General features: G+C 42.9%; 1 protein-coding gene across 1 annotated transcript in view; it reads left to right on the top strand.

Moving 5' to 3' along the window:
- The first annotated feature begins 8,618 nt into the window (after positions 1–8,618).
- The window catches only part of MICU1 (mitochondrial calcium uptake 1), a 175,706-nt gene continuing 171,732 nt past the window's right edge, over positions 8,619–12,592 (top strand). Inside the window, exon 1 of the mRNA XM_083364802.1 lies at positions 8,619–8,762. The gene's annotated coding sequence lies outside the window, so the exon portion shown is untranslated. The remainder of the gene's footprint in view (positions 8,763–12,592) is intronic.

Here is a 12,592-nt window from a genome sequence, read left to right on the forward strand (position 1 = left end):
TATAACAATGACTACTTTGGGGTTACTTCTTAGAATTTGTTTTGATTTATTTATTATTTATTTTATTTATTTATTTATTAGGTTTATATACCGCCCTTTTCCCGAAGGACTCAGGGCGGTGTACAGGGCAATTAAAATACAGCATACAAAAGTTAAAATAGATTAAATTAAATTAGCCCCAAACAAATAAATTAAATTAAAATTTTAGACCCCAATCCCTCAGTCCAGGCCGGCCTGTTCAAATAAATAGGTTTTCAGATCACGGCGGAAAGAGCGAAGGTTGAGAGCCATCCGGAGCTCAACCGGTAATTGATTCCAAAGGGCTGGCGCACCCACAGAGAATGCTCTCCCCCTGGGGGCCACCAGCCGGCACTCCCTGACCGACGGCACCCTGAGGAGACCCTCTCTGTGGGAGCGCACGGGGCAATGGGAAATAGACGCCGGCAGCAGGTGCTCCCGTAAATATCCATGAATGGTAGCTGTCCTGGGTTCAGATGATGGCCAAATATTACTCTCTGGTTAAAGAACCACATGTGAAAGGAAGAATAAGTTGTACAGGTGCATTAACTGGATTTTTTTTTTAGCTTAAGGGATGTAGGATTGCAGCCATGGTGGGTGGGTTTACTGATCTCATTAGCATAATCAAGATTCTTGGGCTTACTTGGCATGTTGTACAAAGTCATCCCATTGTGATTTATTCAATACACCATGGTTAAGCAAACCATAGGTTGGCATGATGTATAAATCCAGTCCTACACATCATGTGGACCCCATTTTTGTAGTTCTTTTTTTTAAATAGCTGTTAATCTGCACATGTGTCCAGATGTGTTAGGAATGAGCAAGTGGTTGCATCTGCAAAGCCCCCCTTTCTTCCTTCTCCTGCCTCTTCCCTGTTTAAATCTTAATCAGTTTATCCACTTCGTTTCTGAAATGAACGGAGCTACATTTCACAAAAGCTTTTGCCTTTCACTAAAAATTGCTAATCTGACAGAAAATAAGCCTTGAAATAGGTATATTATAGTTTTAAAATAGCAAAGAAATCCTTCAAAACTCCCTCCAGGTATATTCTCCCTTTACCTTTTTGCCATCTTTGATTCTCCCCATCCTATGTTAACTGGGGTCCTTGGCCAAGAAAAAGTTGGAAAGCTTTAGGTAACCAATTCCCTCATAGTAGACATTTATAAAAGACAGTCTGTGATGGCTGACTGGATGAGGAATCTTCTTCATATCTGAAATGTCGTTCAATAAAGTATAAGGACTCCCATCTAGGGCTGGGGGATGGACTAAACAAACTCCAAGGTCCCTTCCAACCCAATTATTCTATGTTCAAAGAACCTGAACACAGTCTATGTAATATAAAGCATAAGAAATAGGTAATCGGAGGGTTTTTTGGTCTCCAGATGGGAGAACAGTATACTGTTGATGATGTAACATGACTAGGGGCAGAGCTGAAAATATTCAACTATTTGTTTGAGAGGTTGAATGGTTCCAGAGGTTAAGATTCTATAATCTTTTATCATATCATATCATATCATATCATATCATATCATATCATATCATATCATATCATATCATATCATATCAATCATATCATATCACATCACATCACATCAATTTCATCTCATCTCATATATCATATCATATTACATCACTAAATAGATCCTGTCATATAGGCCTATTTGCATCTAATTTCATGAAAGTGTGCCTGTGTCACAGAGCGTCCCCGTCGAAAACCACAAACAGCCGTAGGCACGAGTGACAACGTTTATTTTCCACACAAAGAAACAGGAATAAAGTCAGCGTTGGAGCAGGTTGCTACCAACGCTCTTTTATCATCAGCTCTCCCAGGAGCCCCACTCCACTGGCGCAAGCCAACATCCGCCCGCAGGCTGATAAGTACCCCACCCCTTCCACTCATGCGCGCCCACCCCAAGCTTCGTGAAGCACCGTCCACCGCAAGGCAAGCCCGCCAGGTAATCCCCAGCCCACCCCTAACATCCTAGCTTCACCCCCCACAATCGTGTCACACACACACACCCCAACCATGCCATACACCCTCCACTACAAGGCCACGCCCCCAGGCCGAGCTAGCCCCTGCCCCGCATCCCCGGGCCGAACCAGCAGAGAACCAGCCCCCAATGTCTCTGATACTGGCCCGGTATCCACCGGTCCTCCGGGTGCTCGATACAGTGTCTCCTCCACCACTGCTGTCTGCCAGGCCCCACGACCAAGCTCAGGGTCTTCAGCACCCTCAGCACCAACTGCAGTGCTCCGCGGTTCCTCAGTGGCCCAGGGAGTCGGCTGTGCTCCAGAGCGGAGCGTGGGATGTTGGGGTGTCTTTGGGTTTGCAGGAAGGACCATTGGGGGCGCCGCGGGATGTCTCTGTCCCCTCGGAGTGTCGGGCCCACGGGGCTCGACAGCCTGACAGCAAAAGTAAATTGTGCAACATTACAGCCATCCTGGACTTCATAAAGAAGAAAATTACCCAATGTTGAAAAGTTAATGTTAGTATTGGCAATATATGCATTCTGCCATTTCCCAATGGCAAATTTATTTTAAATGTCTTGCTATCTTAATTCTAAGGAAGCCACTCATGTAAGTGTACTATATAGATGCTGGGGAAAGGTGCTATTTTCAGCTCTCCTCTATTACAACCATCTGCACCTGTATTTTTTTCCAGTAGGAGGGACAGGTGGTCTCTTGCAGCCATATGCATCAGAGTGGAAACTGTTTATATTTAAACTAAAATTGTACTGTAACAATTCCACTGCAGAGCTGAATGCTTCATGGTCAAAAGCATTCAGGTATAGTGGGAGAAGAAAAATGCATCATGACAACCAAAATAGGCCGTGGATGGGAACAAATAAAAAAGGCCATCAGAGGTGTCAATTTGCTTTATAGATAGATCTAATTCATTATATAATGCTTACCAAAACTAGCTTATGTTCTTCTGCATTGCCAGTTCTTCAGAGACATTTGCCAACCGTTGATTACTCCTCTTTTATTTAAATTTCTGGGACACTGTGATCATGTTTTGCACTATCTGTTAAGTTAAACAATCAAGATAGGTTTCATTTCTTTATAATAGCAAAATGTTGCTATGTTACATGTAAGCTTCACCTACAAATGGTTGCTGACATTTCTTGTGCATAGGGGATAGTTTTGCGTTGTTCATTTTATGGAATGTATTTTGATTCGTTAATGACCGAAATGAAATGGCTGTCTGTGAAAACTAAGTATTGAGATGCCCAAATCTACTTGCCTTTTCAAAGAGTTCTAACATCTTTGAAACCCTTAAGATGTGGAAATTCTTTGCTGAACTGAGGCTAACCACCTGGTCCCGGAAGCTAGAGAGAAGTATTTTTTTCCCTTTTTGTTTGCATATCTATTATTGATGCTGAATGTCTTTCTTTCAATTTGCAACCGATGGAAGGAAGATTACTTTATAAATCTCCCCATTAAAAAGAGATGTAATTGAGATCTAGGAGACCTGAATCTCCTGCCATGTTTCAGGTCTACCACTTTTCATTTCAGGCATCAGAAAATGGAACACCCATGTCCATGGAGGACCAAACGTTTGTGCTGTTTCTTTTTTAAAAATAGGAGTTCCCTCAAAAATATTCTGTGACCTTCTAATACAATTCAGGGTTCATAGGTGTGCATCCTAAGTTGCAAGTTGGGTTAGGATCACACATTTATTCATCTCTACAAATGCTTCTATACCAATTCAATGATATCGCCATAAGTGGCTTGTAGCATAACATACAACATGTACAAATGCAACCTTAAGAAATAGAAAAAGTAGCAAAATAATCAGAGATGTAATCTTTGTTTAAGCAGCATTTTTACTGAATAAGTTACAATTGATTGGGATTTCCCAACAAATTAAACCATAATCAATTATTTACAAGCCATAATAACTGGATTCACACAATGTGCTGTACCAAACAGATCACGTCTTGCTTCATGACTAGTTCAGAACAACTAGTGAATGATCAAATATTAGTCCTAGTATTCCTTGATTGTTCAGGGGCTTAGAGTACTTTCTGAATACAGCCACTCTGATTTGAAAATTAGGCTATCTTCTTGTACAGAGGTCAGGAAACCGCAGTATGGACAGAACATGGTGAGATGGACAGATTCCACTTTGGCAGAAAATCAAAAGAAAACTATATACTTTCCCCTTCTTTACTCAATGTATAATGCTGAATGTATGTGATTGTCAAGGGATTCCTACTTATTAATACTCAATCAGTCAATGCTGTGTCAACCCAACAAATTTTGATTTATTCAATTAGTGATAATTAAAGAAACTGTAACTTAGCTGATTGCGAACCCAAACAATGTTTAATAGATTTTTAATAACAAGAGGTCACTTATCAACAGTATTAACAATGACATTAAACAAAAGATTTATTGGTATTCTATTTCCTGTCTATGGAGTTTGAAAAATTTAACCGCTCACATTTTTGCTTTATTATAGATCAAAACTGTCTTACTTATTTTAAATAATAAACTACCAAAGCACTCTAATATTTACTGATTGCCACATCTAAAACAGTGGGGGCGGGGGAGACCTCGATTTGTAAGAAGCCATGAAATAGAAAATCCCTCCATTGGACAGTGACATTAGAAAATTAAGCCCTGAATCATAACTATGATTTTCAATAAAATAGTCATTTGCACATGGTCAAGCGAAACCTGCTGAGGAGGAGGAGGAGGAAGAGGAGGAGGAGGAGGAGGAGGAGGAGCAGCTTCCATTTTATTTTCAATTTGCTCTTTTTAACATATGCTTTATGCCAAAGATAATATTGGTTCCCAAGAATGCACTTAGTTTGTTCATCTATTTACATCTCATTTTTCTGCAACTTTCCAAATTTATCACAAAAGTATTCAAATAATATAATCATACCAATGGAACACCACCCTAAGACAACAATCAGAATTTTAAATTATTACTGAAACAAAAACAAAACAAACCCTAATTACGTGACTAATTAGATACAGAATTCAAATCTGAGACTAGAGATAAATCTGTTTATAATACCATTTGAATGGTACCATTCTTATTCAATATACAAAAAATTCCTTTTGTTTTAACAGATACCAATAAGAGATATATTTATGTAAACAGGAACCTATGTATATGGAATACAAGGCAAAGGAATTATAAACTCAAAACTCTTTCTTTTCCTCTCAAAATACTTTGTACCTCAGTCACAACTCTGGTCTTGGCTTCTTTTTGCAAAATAAGCCTATGAGTTTAAAGTAAATCTAGCTATGGTTTTTAATTCCCCAAAACAAGTAGGCTTTGGATCAAAACATCCACAGTTGTCCAAAACTTGAACGATGCCTTTATGAGCCAGGGCATTTTAATTAGGACCAAAGGTAAGTGAAATAGAGCATTTAGCAAAATAAATTAAATACTGCACTTGAATTGCCAAGTGAAAAGACAAGACAAAACAACTTCTGTGTTTCAGCAGAAGACTGATAGACAAAACATTGACCTTTTTGACTGTACATGATAACAAAGCAATTGCTATAGGTGTAATTACTGTCAAAGGAATAGTGTCTGATAATATCAATAAATGAGTAGCCCTTACTCAGCCAATTGACTGAACCAAGAACAGGAAATGTATTAACCTGTCCATATTTTCATGGGATTCACTCTTAACACCCTGAAGCAGGCAGTGGATGAACTCATTGGTATTTTCCTGAAGTTAAATCTATAAACAGCTTCTAGAATTTGAATGTGACACTTCTGAGGTTTCTTCTACAGTAACAAATGTACGCAGGGTGTTTCAACATGTTTGTTGACTACAAAACATTTTCCTTTCTTTTGTTGTTTTTTGAGTACTAATAGGAAACTGTACTAAATCCCAATTGTAGTATCCCCCAACTGTTTTCTCATGGACAGAAATATTTGCACTATTTGTTATATTTGCAATATTTGTTGTTTTTGCAAACTAGTTGAATTCTTTCACTTATAGCTGTGCCTTTTCCAGGGTTTGGTTTAATCTCTCCTTTCAGCCATCCTAGAAGGCTCATTTTAAACAACAAAATAACAACAACAAAAAACCCCAGTATTAGAATGTCCATGTAGATTGGTATGGCTGAGTCCACGCACTATATTATTTTTCCTTTTATTTCTATTTAAGCTATAGCTACTCCATCATATTGCTAAGCACATTGGTTTGTGCTTAAATTGTAAGCTGCCCTGAGTCTTCGGAGAAGGGCGGGATATAAATGGGATTAAAATTAAAATAAAATAAATAATTGAAACATTTCCCTGGTTGTACTAAATAATTGTATGCTAACTTCTTTGGTGCTGACAGAAATCCTGAAATCACCTCAGTTGTGGCCAAATTTGGCTATTTAGTGACACAAATGTGCCACGAGAAGGTCACCATGGCAAGTCAAAATGACCATCTACAGGCCACCATGCTTATATGTAAACGTTGTTGAACAATGTATTAGGTCTTATTTGTTCTATTGGATTTCTACTAAGTGACCATATGATAGATTTGATTTGATTTGTCCTGACAGCTTCACACATCTGAGTGAATGATTGTTGTAGTTCAGTTGCCAAGTCGTGTCCAGCTCTTCGTTTATCCCACGGACCATAGCATGTCAGACCCCCGTCCTCCACTGTCACCCTGCATCTGTCCAAACTCAGGCTCACTGCATCGATGACACCTAAACAGGGCGAATGGTTGACATCTGCCGAAGGATTGACAGAGCATGCAGCTTGACATCATAGCACAGGTGCCCCGATTTGCATCGAGTGTCAAGGCGAGGAGGTACACAAGTATGTAACAGCAGCATGCGCGTGATGACGTCATCGAGGTTTGCTGCATAGTTTTTATTTATTTTATTTTATTTAGATTTATATACCGCCCTTTCCCGAAGGACTCAGGGCGGTTTAACAGGATATTTAAAAGAAAATCAATACAAAAGTTAAAACCAATGAAAAAAAGATTAAATGAAACCCTGAGAGAAAATAAAAACCCAGTTAAAATTAAAAATTAAAAAATTCTCAGCCTTTGTTACATTTGGTGCAGGACCGTGCATTCAGACAAGCTCTGCCGGTGAAGGTGATTGAAATCATCCGGAGACTTCTCAGGTTACACGATTTGTTTGCTTGCTTGCTTGCTTGCTATTTCTTCTCCCAAACTGGTCTCTCTGGAGCAGGGGGTCTTCAAACTTGGCCCTTTTATGACTTGTGGACTTCAACTCCCAGAATTCTTCAACCAGCCATGCTGGCTGAGGAATTCTGGGAGTTGAAGTCCACAAGTCATAAAAGGGCCAAGTTTGAAGTCTGGAGCTTTGTAACGTCCAGCATTAAATCCCTAGGATTCTTACCGGTTTAGAAGACCGAGTCTAATGTCTTAAGGGCAATTCTTAATACCTTTCACGAAGGTCTCCAGGCGGACCTGCATGAAAGTTAACGTAGCCCAAGAGGCCACGCCCCCTCCCCCCCCCAAAGTCTACTTAAGCCAGGGGTAGGCAACCTTGGCTCTTTTATGACTCGTGGACTTCAACTCCCAGAATTCCTGAGCCAGCCAGGCTGAGGGGAAAGGGAGAGGTTTCCAAGTTGAGCCATGGCTGGCTCAGGAGTTCTGGGAGTTGAAGTCCACGAGTCATAAAAGAGCCAAGGTTGCCTACCCCTGCCCTAGGCCTAGGCCGCTTTATGACTGGTGGACTTCAACTCCCAGAATTCCTGAGCCAGCCAGGCTGAGGGGAAAGGGAGAGGTTTCCAAGCTGAGCCATGGCTGGCTCAGGAGTTCTGGGAGTTGAAGTCCACGAGTCATAAAAGAGCCAAGGTTGCCTACCCCTGCCCTAGGCCTAGGCCGCTTTATGACTGGTGGACTTCAACTCCCAGAATTCCTGAGCCAGCCAGGCTGAGGGGAAAGGGAGAGGTTTCCAAACTGAGCCATGGCTGGCTCAGGAGTTCTGGGAATTGAAGTCCATGAGTCATAAAAGAGCCAAGGTTGCCTACCCCTGCCCTAGGCCTAGGCCGCTTTATGACTGGTGGACTTCAACTCCCAGAATTCCTGAGCCAGCCAGGCTGAGGGGAAAGGGAGAGGTTTCCAAGCTGAGCCATGGCTGGCTCAGGAGTTCTGGGAGTTGAAGTCCACGAGTCATAAAAGAGCCAAGGTTGCCTACCCCTGCCCTAGGCCTAGGCCGCTTTATGACTGGTGGACTTCAACTCCCAGAATTCCTGAGCCAGCCAGGCTGAGGGGAAAGGGAGAGGTTTCCAAGCTGAGCCATAGCTGGCTCAGGAGTTCTGGGAGTTGAAGTCCACGAGTCATAAAAGAGCCAAGGTTGCCTACCCCTGCCCTAGGCCTAGGCCGCTTTATGACTGGTGGACTTCAACTCCCAGAATTCCTGAGCCAGCCAGGCTGAGGGGAAAGGGAGAGGTTTCCAAACTGAGCCGTGCTGGCTCAGGAATTCTGGGAGTTGAAGTCCACCAGTCATAAAAGAGCCAAGGTTGCCTACCCCTGACTTAAGCAAAAGGGAAACCCTTCCAGGAGGCGGGGAAAGCGCTCCCGTGACGTAGGCACGCTGCGTTAGATGACAGGAGGAGGAGGAGGCGGGCCGGGCCCAGAGAGGGCGGAGTCAAAGGCTGGGCTCCGCATTTCGCCTTGCCCGGCTCGGCGCACCATTTCCTGGCTGTCTCCCCCCGCGGCCCGGCGTTGGTCTCGCTCTCTCCGGATCTCTGGGGCGGGAGGTGCATACGACCCCCGAGGGAGAGCCGACAGGTAAGACTTGGAAGGGGGGAGGATTCCCAATGACGGATAGTCCAGGGGTTAGCAACCTCGGCTCTTTTATGACTCGTGGACTTCAACTCCCAGAATTCCTGAGTCAGCATAGCTGACTCAGGAATTCTGGGAGTTGAAGTCCACGAGTCATAAAAGAGCCGAGGTTGCCTATACCCCTGGGATAGACGAAAAGGGGAGCGGGGCCGAGTCTCCAGCCGGGTTGGAAGTCAACTCTGCAAAGCCCATGGCAGGAGGAGGAGGAGGAGGAGGAGGAGGAGGAGGAGGAGGAGGAGGAGGACCAACGGGGCGAGGGTCTCTTCTTGCCTAGCTCCAGGGCTCGGAAAGCTGCCTTCTCAATCCCCTTCTTGCTATCCCCACTCTAGGACAGCGTTTCCCAACCTTAGGAACTTGAAGATGCGTGGACTTCAACTCCCAGAATTCCCCAGCCAGCTATGCTGGCTGGGGAATTCTGGGAGTTGAAGTCCACGCATCTTCAAGTTCCTAAGGTTGGGAAACGCTGCTCTAGGATACGCCAAGCCCTAATATTTTATTTTATTTTCATCCTATTTATATCCCGCCCTTCTCCGAAGACTCAGGGCGGCTTACAATCTAAGGAGCCCAAATCAATGTGCTTAGCGATAGCCAGTGCTTTTTTTTGGTAAAAGAAAAAAGGTGCCAGAACTCACCCATGTCATACAACCCACCTTGCCTACCCTACAAGGTTCCATCCAAAAAAAGGTGCCGGAACTCCGTTCTGAGCGTTCTATGAGAAAAAAAGCCCTGGCAATAGCCTTCATTCTATGTATATGCCTGCTTATTAGGGCTTTCGCCCCCACCCACCCCCAAGCGGCATTATTACAAAGTCAGCTTAATTGCCCCCAACAATCTGGGTCCTCATTTTACCTACCTCGGAAGGATGGAAGGCTGAGTCAACCTTGATAGTCTAATAGTCTCTTTTTTGGGTGTTCTGCCAGACGGTACAAAGCTGGGTTCTTCCTTTACAGCGGTCCTATTCCTGCGCTCTGCTTACATGTTATTTTTTTTTAAGCCCAGTTCCTTCTTTTGTAACTCTTCTGCCTCGTTCACCTGTAAGTTTCCCCTCCTGCCCCTCTCCCCCTCCCAAAACCGTGTTCCCATTACATCCAGCGCAAGTTCCTCTTTTGCCTCCATTCCCAGGACTCCGGTGTTTGATGTGTATCCTCTTAGATAGAATGTTTGTGAAGCAGACTCCAGTATGAATGTAGAATTAGCATGGGAAGTAAATAGATAGTGTGGGGTAAACATTGGTGTATTTGTAAGCAACGGGTGTCCTGAATGCAGTTGTAGGAGTCAGCACTGACTTGAAGGCACCAAATAAAAAATAAAAGTTAAATAATTGTTCCTAATCTAATACTATACCTATTTCAGAAGAAAGACTGTCTGTCATCTTTGTAACCCATCTGTACAGTATCTGCCTGGATCCACTGATATGATCTTAACTGGAGATGATACAAAATGTGTGGCATACCTCAGCAGCAGGGCTTTTTTTGTCATAGAACGCTCAGAACGGAGTCCCGGCACCTTTTTTGGATGGAACCTTGTAGGATAGGCAAGGTGGGTTGTATGACATGTGTGAGTTCCGGCACCTTTTTCTTTTACAAAAAAAGCACTGCTCAGCAGAATACCTTTAAGAAAGCCATGGCAACTCTTTGCCAGTTGTACTAAAGATTTGAAAGTTAGGCGGTTTCATAACATTGCACTTGTCAAACTTCAGATATATCTTGACCCAGAAGACAACATTTTCTTGCTCTCTAATGGCCTGTCTTTGCCTAGAAACCCTAAGGGTATTTTCAGCAATCTTTCCATAATCTCTCCAGATATCTTGCACAAGCCAATTAGCTGTTTCTGTGGGATGCTTAAATTTAGAAAAATGCTTAAAGTTAGAGTCAAGGACTACCTGAGGTGAAGCTGATTATTATGAAATGATGAGACTGGAGCCTAGTCCCATTTTATTTATTTCATAATCATCAACTCCATGTCAGGTAGTCCTTGACTTGCAATCACAATTGGGACTGGAAATTCTGTCTTTAAGCAATGCGGTTGTTAAGTGAGCCATGGCCTAATTTACAACTCATTTTTGTCACCGTCATTAAGTGAATCCGGTTCCCTTCTTTTTCCCCAAATAGTAGTTTTTAATTACTGCAACATTCTCAGAACTTTTGATTAATGATCTTTTCTTTCCAAAATCTCGGTCCATTTAGAATTTCAGTAATATGGCAAAGAGGGATGAAAGGATATTGTATGGTTGTTACTGAGAATTTCCAACTGAATCACATACTACATCAGTAAAACTAATACATATTCTGACAAGATGACCTAGTGTGATTAACACATCAACATTAGAGCATAGTATGTTTAAAATGCAATTCATTGAACAAATCTGCCTGCAAAACATAGAATGCTATTACATAGTTTATTTAATTTTGACTTAATGTGAACTTGTGCTATGACCTTATAGCTGAATGGTGATACAATTAACTCCACAATGGCTAAACCCCCATTACAGTAGACCAGGGGTGTCAAACTCAATTTCATTGAGGGCCGCATCAGCATTGCGGTTGCCCTCAGGGAGCCGGGTGGGTGTGGCCAGGGTGGGCGTGGCCTACTGGGTGGGCGTGGCTAGAGTGCGTATGGCCTACTGGGTGGGCATGGCCAGCTCTACATCGTTCGCATCAAGGGTGCCTATGGGGGCCTGGGCAGGATTGGGACAGATCTGAGGGTCTCTGGCAGAAGGAGGGTCTCTGGGCCAGGGCCAAGGCAGTGGGGGCCGTTCCCTTTCCAGGATGGCTTTGCGGGCCACGTGAAACCACTTCGCAGGCCGGATCTGGCCCCCGGGCCTTGTGTTTGACATGTCTGCAGTAGAGAAAGAGAACGTTTTAATAATGTACTAGTGTGAGCTCTAAAACTGTACGGTAAATATTCAAGAGCATAAATTCCATATTTTATGTATTTATATTTATATGGCAACCTATTCTAGTTTTTTAAAGACCTTATTGTGGCTTACAAAGTTATCCTCACAACGATTTGTCAAATCTCTTTAGCAGCAGTCAGGACTGGAAGGGAACATCAGAAACAGGTTCGGCTCCAGTTAGTAAGTTTTATGGTGGCATTCATTTAAGATGCTCTGACCAGGATTTTGCTTTCAAATATGAACTCTAAATATAGATACTTCAATGCTGTTAACTTTTTCTTTGTTTTTCTCCTGTATTTATGATGTGGGAGAAGGAAGCCCGTGTCTTTTGAGAAGATGGGTCAACATCTATTTTGGATATTATTAATTACTCTGTTAACACTTTGTGACAAACTGGTTAGCTCTGTTGTCTGAAGCTGGCCCCACGGGAAATAATTCTACTCCTCTGCTTTGTGAGTGTCTCAGAGCTTTCCCCTCACCTTTTCAGTGTATACATGAAACTTGTGGAAAAGGTGATGTTTTGGCACAGGGTATGGTATCATTAATACGGTGATGATGCTCAGTTATATATTTCTGCCCCTGACTGTTCAAACAAAGAGGATGATGTGCCCATGAAATTTGGCCCCATAGATCCTGAAACTGGAGAGACTTCACCCTTGAGTAGGGTTGCAGGCCCATGTTTCAATTCAGCAATTTGTGGGCCCTCCTGGACCCACAGCAGATGCCAGAAGAGCGGATGCTAGAAGGGGGAATTCTGCGCAACTTCATCTTATGTGCCAATTTTTTTCTGTTCCTAGGCTGGGAGGAAGAAGGTCTGCTGGCTCAGCCAGCAACTGCCTTGCAAAAGGGCCAGGCCAGACACAACACGTTAGCAGTGAAA

The sequence above is a fragment of the Vipera ursinii genome (assembly GCF_947247035.1).
Source record: "Vipera ursinii genome assembly, chromosome: 5".
Taxonomy (NCBI): Eukaryota; Metazoa; Chordata; class Lepidosauria; order Squamata; family Viperidae; genus Vipera; species Vipera ursinii.